Source organism: Balaenoptera acutorostrata, chromosome 3, assembly GCF_949987535.1.
Source record: "Balaenoptera acutorostrata chromosome 3, mBalAcu1.1, whole genome shotgun sequence".
In the NCBI taxonomy this organism is placed as follows: domain Eukaryota; kingdom Metazoa; phylum Chordata; class Mammalia; order Artiodactyla; family Balaenopteridae; genus Balaenoptera; species Balaenoptera acutorostrata.
In genome coordinates, this window is record NC_080066.1 from 20,873,342 (window position 1) to 20,888,523 (window position 15,182).

Genomic DNA, 15,182 nt, shown 5'->3' on the forward strand with positions numbered 1-15,182 from the left:
CACTGTGAGGTAGGGGAGATGGCTATAAAATGAGATGGCTATAAAATCTTAGACCAAGACATTGATTACAGCCCGGATATGAAGAATGAACACAATCAGGTTGATCTGGGTTTTTGTCATTCATAACAGAAAGATTTTTGATAATACATACATTTAAATATTTAAAACCAGCTATAAACCTATATTTATAGCTCTTATACAATTATAAAATCAAAACATATTAAGTACTAACAAAACTACAAAACTCATAAAAATAGAAATTGACATTCAGTATGACAGATGGTACTGTTTTGCTGAAATAAAATCACTGCTGGGCTTCCCTGGTGGCGCAGTGGTTGAGAATCTGCCTGCCAATGCAGGGGACACGGGTTCGAGCCCTGGTCTGGGAAGATCCCACATACCACGGAGCAACTGGGCCCGTGAGCCACAATTACTGAGCCTGCGCGTCTGGAGCCTGTGCTCCGCAACAAGAGAGGCCGTGATAGTGAGAAGCCCGCGCACCGCGATGAAGAGATGGCCCCCACTTGCCACAACTAGAGAAAGCCCTCGCACAGAAACGAAGACCCAACACAGCCATAAATAAATAAAATAAATAAATAAAGACTTTCTAAAAAAAAAAAAAAAATCACTGCTATTGACGTTAATAGGAGAAAATCTATTTATATGGTTGAGATTTCACTTGCTGGTTTGGTTATTTTGATTTTGAGCATATTTCCCATCATTTGAGTAATTGTCATGATCTCTGGTGATATTTTTCCTTGTGGACAGAATTTCTTTTATATCCCCTGTCCATTATTTAGAAGAGACCGTCTAATGGTGCATCTCAAATATGATGGCAAAAATATCAGTTAACAAAGTTTATTCACGGATTGTTCTCTGTATCCACTAATGATCTGTTGTAAGCTGATGTGTGTTTTCATCATGGACTTCTTACTCTAAATCACTTGCAATGTGAGCATGGAGCTGAACTCTGGGACACACTCTTTTGAGTTCTGTATGCTTATACCACCATGTGTATTTTGATGACTTAATTCTCCCACTATTTTTCCCCAATCAAACTACTACAATACTTTTCATCTCTATAGCGTGGCTTCCGATGGCCTATAAATACTTCGCCATGTAAAGAAAAGAACTAAAAATATATAATCAACTAAAATTGGGTGGTGGAGGGAAGCAAGGGAGGGGGGAGAAAGGAGAGAGATACTAATTCACCATTGCTCAAAATAAGGTGTTAATACTGTCAAAAGAATGTTCATACCAACCTTTCCACATCAAAGCCTTTATGGGAGTCAGTGTACCAGGAGCGTGGGAGTGAGTTAAACAACTCTGAATCTGGTGATGCTCTTACCAGCTTTGACACTGGTAAGTTACTCAATCACTTGGTTTTCTCATCTGTAGAGAAGTGTTATGATGATTAAATGAGGTCATGTAGCTAAAATGCCTAAAACTGCCTGATCCAGGGTTGGTGTTCAGTAATAGTAGTTATTATCAGTTTTTGACACTTAGCAGGGCTAGGATAAATGTGGAACTTAAAATGCTGGTAGATTAGGTAAGTAAGGCTCAGAGGTCTGATAGGTCTGGACCTACCAAGCTAAGGGCGGGCGTTGGCTCTTAGGACTATTTAGAGTCTGTATCCAGGTTATTGCTGGTTCTAAATGTTTACAATGCGATGTCCTGCTGTGTTTGTGTCAAGTTAGTGCACCTGTCCCCCAACTGCCCAAAAACCCAGTGTCACTTACTAATCACATCCTTTTGTAAATTTCATTATCAATTTGGGGAAAGACTTTGGTACACAGTCCATTCCTGGGGGTTAAAATGATTATTTCCTTCATCTTTGAAGATGATAATTCTTTTGGTTTTCTTTGGAGCTTCTCCTTTTAGTCTTTCTTAAAGAACTAATTTCTGTTCTTTTTCGTTGCTGTTGTTAGTCTGAAGAATTCAGTCCTAATCACTGCAAGAGCAGAGGTTAAGTTCAAGCAGCCCTGGTTCCATCCTGGCTGTCACTTAGCTATTGCCTGATCTTTTTGAGCATGAGTTTCCTCTGCTGGCAGATGAGGAACAATAATGCTCACCTCCTGGATTGTTAGGAGGATTAAGTGAGAAATGGCTCTGAAACCCTGGACATTTCATCACTGTTCACACCTTCCCAACTTCTCCCACCCCAGTTAAAGAGCTCTTTGCAAGATTAGCAGTTCTTTGGCATACAAAAAAAAAAGTATTTAGTTCCTGTTTGGAAAATATTAAAAATTATAGCACCAGGATGAGTCTTAACCACACTTGAGAAAAATTGGAGAGGAGTTTTAAATTGGAAGCTTACTTTATTCAGGATGAAGAAATACTGAAATCAAGGGGGAAAAAATCTGCTGTTAACTTAAATACATGATTATTATCGTAATTTCTTTTTTTTTTTAACTGAGAAGTACAGCTAAAACACAAATGGTTTCCAAAGATTATCTGCAAATGCATTTAGTGCGAGGCAGTGTGGTGCAGAGGTGCTGCTAATTAGCTCTGCTAATGAGCTCTACAGTCTCTGCAAGTCACCCCCTCTCTCTCGCCTCAGTTTCCTCACCATAAAATGGGGTGATTGTTCTTAACTGGGGGAGGGGAGGGAGGTTGAGGGGATGTGTGGGATGCTTCTGCTCTCACAGTGGTGATAGATATATGGTAGCCATCTTCCCAGAGGGCCCCCAATGACCCCTAATTCTGGGGTTCCCACCGCTGTAGACCCCTCCTCTGCAATATTGCATCAAGGTTGGTCTGTGTGACCCATAGAAGGCTTCAAAAGTGAGGGCCAGGGCTTCCCTGGTGGCGCAGTGGTTGAGAGTCTGCCTGCCAGTGCAGGGGACATGGGTTCGAGCCCTGGTCTGGGAAGATCCCACATGCCGCGGAGCGGCTGGGCCCGTGAGCCACAATTACTGAGCCTGCGCGTCTGGAGCCTGTGCTCTGCAACGGGAGAGGCCGCCATGGTGAGAGGCCCGTGTACCGCGATGAAGAGTGGCCCCCGGTTGCCACAACTGGAGAAAGCCCTCGCACAGAAACGAAGACCCAACACAGCCATAAATAAATAAATAAACAAATAATTAAAAAAGGGAAAAAAAAAAAAAGTGAGGGCCAGCCATTCAAGGTTAGAAAAGGCACCGCAGCTTCCGTCTTGGGCTCCTTCTCCCACACCTCACCTTCCCTTTCTCTCTGTTTCTCTCTCTCTCCCTCTCCCCCTCCTTTTCTCTGTCTCTCTCTCTCTCACCACTGCTCAGTGGAAAGCCCTGCTGTGAGCAGCCCTGTGGAGGGGCCACGAGATGAGGAACTGAAGCCTTCTGCAAACCAGCCAGATGCGTGAACTTGGAAGCCAGCCCTCCAGACCCAGTCAGGTCTCAGAGGACTGCAGCCCCAGCTCATACCTTGACAGCAGGCTCGTGAGAGACCCTGAGCCTGGACCACCCAGCTAAGCTGCTCCCAGATTCTTGACCTACAGAAACTGAGATAATAAATGGTTATTGTTTTAGGATGCTAAGTTGGGAATAATTTGTTTTGCAGCAATTGGTAACTAATACAGGATGCTACTGGCTTTTAATTAGCAGAGTCAGGATGCTAAGCACCCTGCAGTCTGTGGGACAGTCCTGCTCCCAAAATTCATGTGTTGGAACCTAATCCCCAATGTGATGGTATTTGGAGGTGGGGCCTTTGGAAGGTGATTAGCTCATAAGGGTGGAGCCCCCATAAGTGGAATTAGTGCCCTTAAAAAGGGACCCCAGAGAGCTCCCTCACTCCTCCTGCCATGTGAGGACACAGGGAGAAGACAGTTCTCTATGAACCAGGAAGTTGGCCTTCACCAGACACTGAATCTACCAGTGCCTTGATCTTGGACTTCCCAGCCTCCATAGCTGTGAGAAATAATTGTTTAGTGTTTAAGTCACACAGTCTATGGTATTTTTGTTAAAGCAACATTAATGGACTTAGACATACCCCCACTGTGGAGATCAGACCTCTCCCAACACTGGCATGATCTCTCCCAGCTTGAAATGTGTATGATTGTCTTTTGCAAGTTAAAAGCATAAGGTCAAAAGGAAAAGGTGTCCATAAATTGCTATCTAATTCTATGCACATTGAAATGCAGGTATCCAATAGCCTAGTGATTCTTCTTTGAATGTATCCTGCAGAAATCCTGGCAGATGTGCACAAAATTATGCACAAGGATGTCTCTTGCTCCTTTGTTTGCAATACCCAGACACTGCAAGTAACCTAAATGTCCACCAATAGAAGATTAGTCAAATAAGTTGTAGTACATCTAAAATATTACACAACTCCTAACAAAAATGAAGTCAGTCTATATGTAATGGCATAAAATGAACTCTAAAGTGTATTGTTAAATGAAAATCTAAATCACAGAATAATATAAATGGTATACCATTCAGGTTTTAAAAACAGTATGCTGTGTGTGTGTGCACATGTATGTAAATGCATGTAAATAGATAAGATATGGACTGATTCACCTCAAACTCTTATCAGTAAATTTCTATGCAGGAAGGAGCTGTGTGAAGTGGAACTTTGACTTTTGTTCTCCAAAACACTGTTCTGTTTGAATTTTTTACAAAAAACATTACTTTTGTGATTATAGAATGTTCTAAATTATTATGTTCAGTGATATTGGTAATGTCCTGTGTACTTTGGGTGCCACTGAGGTTGGCAGTGTAACAGAAATGGGGATATTGGCATGGAGCATATTTCACATCTCAGCCCCCTCAGCCCTGTGAACTCTGCAGTCCCCAAAGGACCCATCACCAGCTGGTCTGGAAACATTGGAAGCAGCTCCAAGTCCAGAGATGGAATTGGGGACACTTAAACTCAGAACATCCTGGAGACCCTCAGTTTCCCCTTGGCTCCTTTAAAATGGAAGCTGTGCTTCCTCCATCATTTCCAATTTCAAAGTGGAGTCAAAGACTTCAAGTAAGAAGTGTGACTTTATATAGGTTGGACTGGAACGCATCTACTCCTTTGCTCACATTGCACCTCCCCTTGTTCATTGACTGGCTGCATTCTTACCTCTGCAGCTCTTTGCCAGATAAAACACATGCTAATAGAGTAGACCTCACTCATTATCAACCAACGAAAGCTTGGTGTTATGTATCCAAAGTCCAAAAAGGTACAAACAGTGAGATGAAAATGAGAGTAATAAATATGACTAAGGAAACTGAAAGTTTGATTTATCTGTGAAGATAAAACAATAAAGATAAACAGTACAGGGACTTCCCTGGCAGTCCAGCGGTTAAGACTCTGTGCTCCCCATGCAGTGGGTGCAGGTTCAATCCCTGGTCAGGGAACTAAGAGCCTGCATGCCGTGTGGCGTGGCCAAAAAGTAAAGAAAGAAAAAGATAAACAGTACAGACATCTCAGCCAATGATAAATAAGATCCAAAGACAAGAGATAGGGAAACAACAAAAGAAAAAAAAAAGAGAGAGAGAGAAAAGAAGTACATTTTTAAAGACTTGGTTGATCATTGCTTGACCACCATGATTTATTTATTTATTTGTTTGTTTGTTTATTTATTTTTGGCTGTGTTGGGTCTTCGTTGCTGTGCACGGGCTTTCTCTAGCTGCGGCCAGTGGGGGCTACTATTTGTTGCGGTGTGCGGGCTTCTCATTGCAGTGGCTTCTCGTTTTGGAGCGTGGGCTCTAGGCGCACGGGCTTCAGTAGTTGTGGCACCTGGACTCAGTAGCTGTGGCTCGTGGGCTCTAGAGCGCAGGCTCAGTAGTTGTGGCGCACGGGCTTAGTTGCTCCATGGCATGTGGGATCTTTCCCGACCAGGGATCGAACCCATGTTCTCTGCGTTGGCAGGCGGATTCTTAACCACTGTGCCACCAGGGAAGTCCCTTGACCACCATCTTAGGAGAATAGAAAATTGCATAGTCTGGGTTGAACAAAAACTCAAAGGACTCCCCAGATGCCCTTTTCCCTGGGGTTTGTTAGGAACAATACTTGTTCAAGACCTGTAGAGCCAAAGATGTTGTTTTTCCCCACAATCCACAAACCCCTTACTCAGGACAGGAAATGTACATTCAGTGAATGACTATGTCAAAAACACAATAAAAGAATGGGAAAACCTTACGTTTTTCCTTTGTATGGAATTAAATTTTTGGAAGGAAGCCAAGGAAATGACACATCTCACCTCTGTTTCTGGCTAAACAACCATTTAAACATTGATAGTTCTTAATCAAATTGGGGTCTTAGATACTATAGGTTAATGAATTTATTTTCCAGCAACCAATTTTAATTTTTTTGTGTTTCCATGAGGAAATGAGATACGGTACCTTTATGTAGATTATAAATCTATACTACTTTTTAAATTAAAACTAGTGGAAAATTATCCTTTGTACCATCTGCCTGAGTAGTAGTTTGGTTACTTGCATGCACAGGCTTGTGTTGATTTTTAATATCTTTATTTAAGTAACTTCTCTCCAACCAAGTCAAGGCAGAGAATAAATCTTTTATTTCCTTCATGTTTTTCTGAATATACTTGACTTTTCACTTCACCTCGCAGAGTCTTAGTTCCTCATCTGTACAATACAAGTAAGAAAGTGGTCAATAAAAGGCTGTAAAGTGTAAACTGTATTAAGGAAAAATTCTGTGGGAAAGGAAATGTGATATTAAAGGGGGAAAGAAACCATATAAATGCCATCTGTTAAAAAAGAAGTTGTTCAAATATTTTAAAATATGATGATGGTGGGTTATAACAAATCACCATGCTTCGTAGATTCCATTAGATTTATTTAGAAGAATCATATAACAGTTTCATTTGAAAATATTCATATTTACACTGTATTAGAAAACTCATTCTTGCAACTATTTAGACTTAAGATAACATTTTTTAATATGCCAACTTAAAAAGGTACAGGGAGAGTGTATAATCTTTCAAAGTACTTTTAGGAAGAAAAAAGGGGAAAAAAAACATTGATTTAGGGAAGGGCAGAACAAAGAGGACTAAGAAAGGACAGTCAGAGAGAAAGAAAAAAAACTCAGTGAGCATGTTCACAAAATTCAAAGGAGGAGAGACTTTGGAGGAGGGAGATTGTTCTAGGCCTCAGAGAACTGAAGCAAGGCAAGTGCCACGAGATAATCTGCCGAGGCTTCAGTTCATGAGAGTACAGGTCCGTGGGAGACACTTCACCCTTCCCCTGCCCAAGGGGGATTTTGAGTTTGGAGATCAAGGATTCCCTTGTCCCCTGAGGGGCTCACAAGGAGTTGAACTGTTTGAGAGCAGAGGAAGCGCTCCAAGGATACTGCAGAATTGAGAGTGGACTATTTAGTGAGGACAGTGTCCTAAGGGATTGGGAATGAATTGAAGCCCGTGGACTCTCAGAGCAGTGGGGCCCAAGGCCTTCCCCCTTAGGAACCCGGGGCATGTGGCAGGTGCAGTGTCCACCTAGCGGGGAACGAGGTTATCTAGTCTAGACAGCACCCCCTGTGCCCAGCTTAGAACAGAAGCAGGGGAGCTATTCATCCCCTATAGAAGCATAGGGGATGGGCGAGAAGCAGGTCACTCCAAACTCTTGGGATCCAAAGATCCCACCCCCAGTGTTGTGTGCTGTCTAAAACCCTCTGGAATCTTGCATGACCCAGGTCCCAGGAAGGGAACCCCAATAATGGCAGAGATTGGATTTCTTCCCTACCTAGTGGGAAAGGGAGCTTAGAAACAGATTAATTTTTAGAGGGGGAAACATATAAATAGAACATTTCTTTAAGTCTGTGTGTTGTTGCATATTCAAAGCCGCTCCATAAGGACTGAAAAGTATTTGGTTGCATCTGACAGCTAGGAGGTCATAGGTGCAGTTTCAGCAGAGTGTGGGACAAGATCTAGATTTTATGGAATGTGGAATGAGTGGGAGGTGAGGAAGTGGAGGAAACACATGCGGACTGCTATTCCTAGAAACTTGGCTATGAATAGAAAGTGAGATGAAGGGTGCAAGCTTGAGAGGATGCAGAGGAGAGGATTCTGTTGTGAGGCCCTGACAGCAGCTTTGGAACATCATTCTAGCTGACTGTGGTCCTCCTGTCCAGCTTCCCTAGGCATCTTTTTGTTATTTCCTTGGTATTTATAAAGGAATGTATTATCATAATAAAGGTATTTAACAACGAGGTCCTACTGCATAGCCCAGGGAACTATATTCACTATCCTGTGATAAACCATAATGGAAAAGAAAATGAAAAAGAATGTATATATATGTATAACTGAATCACTTGGCTGTACAGCAGAAATTAATGCAACATTTTAAATCAACTATACTTCAACAAAATACATTTTAAAAAATTCTAAGGAAAATAGTGGCAGACCAAATTCAATAATAATAATAATAATAATAATAATAATAATAATAATAATAAAGGTATTTATTGTAAGGTCAAGTGAGCTGCTTCAATAAATGAACTCCCAAGTCTCAGTGGCTTAACACAATAAGGTTTTGTTTCTCATGAAGTCAAAACCCAATTGGGTATTCCTACTGGGACCCAAGCTCATTCGATCCATGTCATCTTCCATGCGTGGCTTCCAGAGTTGCTCTGGAAAGGGAAAATAGAATAGAGAATTGCCTGTGGGAGGTTTCTGTGGGCCACGACTGGAGGGGATGAACATCACCTCTGCACACTTTGAGGAGAGTGCATTTATGTGACCACATGTAACTGCAGAGTGGCTGGAAATGGAATGTGAGTCCATGAAGAGGCAAGGCTGATGAATGTGCACTAGTCTCCACCACGTTTTTTACCCACTCACTACTATGACCCACTTAGCCTGTATCTTAGCCTCTCAGGACCCCACCCTCAGGTGAGCCTGGTATCCTGACTAGGGTACTGCCCAGATTCCTGTCTTAACCTATTTCCAGGCTGATACATTTAAGTCTCAGAGTTTCTTGTAGAGACAGTAAGGGAATCATCCCTGCTTAGAAGTGAAGTCACAAAACCCGTACATTCTTGGCTTGGGAAGTATCAGAGGGGAAGGCTTAGATGTCTGGGGGCAGAAGAGGCAGCAGGACCAAACACCCTCCCTCGAAACATGGGCATTTCACTTTCCCTTGAGCATCTCTACTGTGATGACCACTGTCACCACCATGGACACAGATACTTTCTCTATGAATGTCCTACCCCCAATGTAAAAAAAATCCGTCTTCACAGAGTTGAGACAAGATGGCATTTTCAAAGAGACTTTACTGCATTCTAAGGGAGGACAAATGGAAATAAACGAAGCTTCACCAGCTTTTCCTCATGAGCATTCTCGTTAGCCTATCTTTTGCCTCCAGCTGTTATCCTCAGTCTGAGGGAGCTGCAACATTAAACAGTTGCCTCTAAGTGTTTTTCACAAATGTCCCAGGGAAAAGGCTGTTCTCACTGGGTGAGCTCCGAGTCATGTCAAAGACAGCCTTGCAAGTGGAGTCTTCTAGGTCGGACAGACAGGTCAAATAATGACGATTCTCTGGTAATGAGGTGTTGAAGGAGTTCTGACCCTATTCTCCCCTTTCCAGTGGCTCTCTGGCTGCTGGGTTTTTTGGGGATTTTTTTTTTAAGGCTACCATGGAGCTGTAGAGAGGGGATTGAAACAGGAAAAGTTAAAACACCTCAAGAATGTTGAAACATTCTGATCAGAATTCTGCAATTTTTCTTGATTAAACACTCCCCAGATTGCTGTAAGCCTTGGATTAATTTCCAGAGTTTTGAAAATGCTGATCCTGTCAGTTTTTGCCAATTCTCTCATTGCTTTTTTGGAAGGGAGCATTTTCATAGGTCTTTACCCCACACCATTTCTGCTGACATCACCCTGTATTTATTCTTATTAGCCTCATTATCCTTAGAATGGAAAAGTTCAATCTTATTTGGGGCTGTTACACACTGCATCTAGCATATCAATTCACTCATTCAATCATCCATTCATTCATTTAAGAAAAAGTTGTCGGGTTCCTGATATTTTTTCAAGCTTTGTGTGAGGTATTGAAGATGCAACAGTGAACAAGGCAGACCTAATTCCTGCCTCAATGGAGCTTATATTCCAGCGGGGGCAAAAATTGGGTGCGAGGGTGACAGGTGTTGAGGATAGGGTGAGAAACGTGTAATAGAAAATAAGACTACAGTGTGATAAATGTTATGATAAGAACGTACTGGGTTCTGCGGGGGGCTTGTGGGAGAGGCATCCAAATTGAACCTGTCAGGGAAATCTGAGAAAGTTAAAGAATTCATCATGGAAGAAATGACATCTAACATGAGATGGCAAGAATGACCTCAGTTTGGCCATGTGATGATGGGGAGGAAGGCATTCCAGGCAGAGGTACAGTGAGAATGTGAGAAGTTTTAGCACTGAACTCCTAGTTGAGTAGGGTTAAAATACTGAGTAGGTGGGAAAAGATAAGATGCTGGAAATACAACTGGGGCCAGTCATAGTTCACCTTTATAATAATATTCCGAGGGCAGTGAGAAGTATCTGCTGGGACTATCAGTGTGCTTTTTGTGTCTACGGTCCCTCCCTTGTTCAAGAAATAACACTCCCTCTTTTTTGGGAATTGTTCTACCCTCCACTCTACCCTTATGGCTCTAGTGAAGCTTCACGTCACAAAACCCAAATTCTGACTGGGGATGTGAGGATGTTAATTAAGTTGAGCCAATCAGAGTCCTTTCTGAGAATTTTTGTTTTTAATTGGAACTATAGAAAAAGGAGGTATTCTTGGATTGTGAGGTTGGGCAGAGAAGAATCTGGGCTTAAGGTTATGGTTTAATGGAGAACGCTAGTCTGAAAGAATAAATTCAACATATGAGGAAAAGCAAAGAGAGGAAGAAGAAGCAGCCGAAGAAGAGATGGAAGAGGAAGAAGAGAAGGGGGAAGAGGAGGGGGAGGGGAAAGGGAGGGAGGGGAGGAGGAGGAAGGGAGAAGAAAGAGGAAGAAGCAGAGGAAGCAGGAAAGAGTCCCGGCATATTTGGGTCCTTGGATCAGTCATCCTTGATACCTAGGACGAAACCCTGAGGAACACGGCGTTTAAAATATGGGCAGAGGACAAATAGTCTACAAAGCAGATGGAGGGGAGATAAAGAGGAGGGAGAAAAATCAGGAGAGGGAGGCATATTGGTTTTTAAATTTAAAAAATTTAATTGTGGTCAAAAACATAAGATTTGTCATCTTAACCATTTCTGAGTGTACATACAGTTCAGTAGTGTTAAGTATATTTATATTGTTGTGCAACCAATCTCCAGAACATTTTCATCTTGCAAAAGTGAAACTTCATACCAATTAAACAACAGCACCTCCAGCCCCCAGCCCTTGCCAACCACCATTCTACTTTCCACTTCTGTGGATTTGACTTCTCTAGGTACTTCATATAGGTGGAATCATGCCGTATTTGTGACTGGCTTATTTCACTTAGCATTATGTCCTCAAGTTTCATGCACTGTAGCATATTTGGTACATTGTTTTATAACCAAGAAAAGCCACAGGTATTTTCAGGGGAAAACAGTTTTTGAAAAAATATGAATATCTGTAGAAAAATTAGAATCACTGAGAAAAACTTTTGCACAAAGGCATTCTGGTAGTTATACAATAAAATTTACAACCAAACTATGTGAAGCGTGAGCGTTACTCTTAAAATGTATTTTTCATCACCTTAATTTCTCCCATACATTTGTTTAGTTCCAAAAATATGTTCTTCCCTATGGTAGCAAATATGACATAAACATCCAAATTCATGAGAAATGTGCGTTAAAGGTCTATACTCAGCTATTCTATAAATTAAGTATAGGTTTAAAAATTCAAGTAACAGTTGCTTAGACAAGATAAAATGTTATTTTCTCTCACATATTATAAAAAACAAAGTAGGCGGTCCAAGGAAGTATGGTGCCAGTGTCATAAACGTCCTCCTTGGAGACACAATATGGCTGCTGTAGAACTTATCAATGTATTGCTATCTGGATTTCTGGTAGGAGGGAAGGAGATGGGAAAAGAACAGAGTAAGCTGAAGCCTGAATCAGTGATTTCTGCATGTTTTTCATAGGCTACTCCAATTGTAAGGAGGGTTGGAAAATGTGTGTTTCAACTGGGTGTAGTGTTACCCCAACAGTGTATGGAAGGAAGAAGTGGGGAATGAACAGCATGTGATGACCAGCTGTCTTTGACTCAGACCATTATCAGTGAGCTCTCAGCTAACATCCAACTAAAATTTAGAACACTTTCCCTGTTAATGAACAGCTAATTGATGTCTCAATGTTATATAAAAAAAAAAGGACCTTATTTAAACAATGACATTTTGCCAGATAAGCAGTGTTTATGGCATGTGGGTACACACATGCTTTTTCATACACTTTTTAACTTCCTATGTTGGAGCATCCTCGCCTCTGGGAAAAAAAAGGTTATGTTTTCCTTTGAACAACAGAAAACTCTCATTGGATACATCACTGAGGGTTTCTTTTCTCTTGAAATCAGAAGTTGTCCTGGGGACTTTCGTCTCTCTGTTTCTGCATAGGTTATATGACTATAGGCATGTGACCCACATGCTTATACTGAAGGGAATCTCAGGGCAATAGCTCATCTCTGTGTGACAATTTTCTGGTCTTCACCCAAGATGGGGACTGTTTCCCAGGCCTCCTGTCAGTATTATGACTTAACACCCAGTGGGCTGCAGAGGGGGCATTTCTTTCTCGATTTCACCATAAAAGTGTGAAGTTCTATAGGCAGGAGCTGCTGGGGAATGGGATTGGGAGCTCTGGCCTTGTACGTGGAGCTAGATCAGGAGCTGGAAAGTAAGAAACTTAGGGGCCACCAGGGAATGTGTCAGCTCCTCAGGGTTAGAGTTTAGATATTGTAAGAGAGGGGGTGGAATAGGGTCTGTGAATTCCAGGAGGAGCTACTTATGTGGGGGTCAGACCCCTGTACTTTGAGAACAACCGTGTTTGATAATAACAATTTATATATGTATTTTTATCATCTGAATGTAGTCATGGCAAAACACCAAGCTCATCTAAATTGAGAGACGTCTACAAAATAACAAGCCTGTAGTCTTAAAAAAATGTTAACATTACAAAAGGTAAAGAAAGACTAAGGAACTACATCAGATTAAAAAGACTAAAGAGACAGATTTACTAAGTGCAAGGTGTGGTTATGGACTGAATCCTGAGTTAGGGAAAATTTTGCTATGAGACATTATTGAGATCATTGACAAAATTTCAATATGAACTGTATATTCAATAGCACATTGTTTCTTGATTTTGATAATTGTCCTGTGATTATGTTAAAGCATGTTCTTATTAGAAAATTCACATTTAAGTATTTGAAGGTAAAGGAGCATGATATTTATGCATTATTCTCAAATGGTTCAAAATGGGTGTGTGTGTGTGTGTGTGTGTTTGTGTGTGTGTGTGTATGCGTGTGACTGATAATGAGATAATAAATGTAAAATGTTAACAACAGTGAATTTGAGTGAAGCATATACAAGAGTTCTTTGTACTTTTTTTTTTTTGCAAATTTGCTATACATTTGAGATTCTTATCAAAACACAAAGTTAAAAAACAATCTTTACAGAGGATCTACTATATGCCAGACATTGTTCTAAGCATTGAGATATAGCAGTTAACAAAAGAAAAATTCTTGTGTTCATGGAGTTTCCATCCGAGAAGGGGAAGACAGAATAAACTAAATAAGTAAACTATATTACATTTGGATGGTGGTAAGTGAAATGGAGGAAAATAAGCAGGGGAGAAGGATAAGAAATTCCAGGGTGAGGTATTTGCGATTTTAAGTAGGTGGTGGGTTAGATGTCTCCTTTTGTGCCACTTCAGATCTCTTGTGTGCGATCTCTGATCATCCTAACCCAGGAGCAACCTGGTAGCACCACCTTCACTTTGTCTCCCATTGTAGGGCTGCTCTATTGATGACAAGGTGTGGGACACATCTCTCAGTGCCCATGGCCACGCATGCATGACCATGGACACTAAATCTCCCCGTGGGGACTTCCTTGGTGGTCCAGTGGTTGGGACTCTGTGCTTACATTGCAGGGGGCACAGTTTTGATCCCTGGTGGGGGAACTGAGTTCCCACATGCTGAATGGTATGGCCAAAAAAACAACAAAAAAAAGTAGGATCTGTATAAAAAATAAAACATCCCCAAAACAATAATTCTATTAAAAAAAAAAAAAAAAAAGAAAGAAAATCTCCTCCTGGAGTTAACCTTTGACCAGTGTGGGACAGGAGCTGATAGTTACATGCTTCCTCCTTTCTCCTCCACCCCAGATGGGTGTAGAAGTCCTGAGGGACATTTAGAAATACCTCTCAGTTGGTCCTATAGGACCAAGTAACAAGTCACCAACTTCATAATGCAACCTTGCATCTTTGTGTTGGCTCTCCCCTCTGCCCTGCTTTGCCTCCTTCCTCCCTTCCTCTTCTGATCCCTGGGGTCACAATCCCCAACGAAGTATGCACACAAAAGCATCTTTCTCAGATTCTGTTTTCTGTGGGAACCTAAGCTATGACAATGGGTGAGGAAGGCCCCCCACCCCGACCCCGCTGAGAAAGTATCTTTTTTTTAATAGGAATTTATTGAGAATTTAAAACAATCCAATAAGATAGGTTCTGTTATTATCATCTCTCATTTCATTGTTGAGGAAACTGAGGCTTGGGGAGATGATGTAACTTGTCCAGGATTCTACAGCATAGCAGTGGCAGAATCCAGTTAGTTTGTCTCTTGGCTCATGTTCTGAGCCTTTGTGTTCTGCTCCTTCTTTTCCCCCATTGTATTTATTAATGCCATTTCAAAAGTTCCAGTGTCTATCAGCTAAGTCAACAGAAACCTAAGAAAGAGGTTTTGTCAATGTGGGGTTCTTGGGTTAAGGGAAAATTAATAATGAGGGTAAGGGCGTTAGTGATAGTAATAATCTCACTGTGATTAGTCAGGATAGGCTATACTTGGCTGCACTAACAAATAACTCCAAAATTCCCATGGCTAAAACTAAGATTTAGTTCTTGCTCATGCTACATTCCTACTGCTGGACAACTGGGGGGTTCCACTCTGCATTTGTTGTAAGTCAGGCTGATAGGGCACCCAGCATCTGGAGCACTGCTTTGCTGGTTGTTGTGGCAGAGGGAACGTGTGCTGTGGAGGGTCTCACACCAGCAATCACGTGTTTCACACAGAAGTTACATATGTCACATTCTGTTCACAACTCATTAGC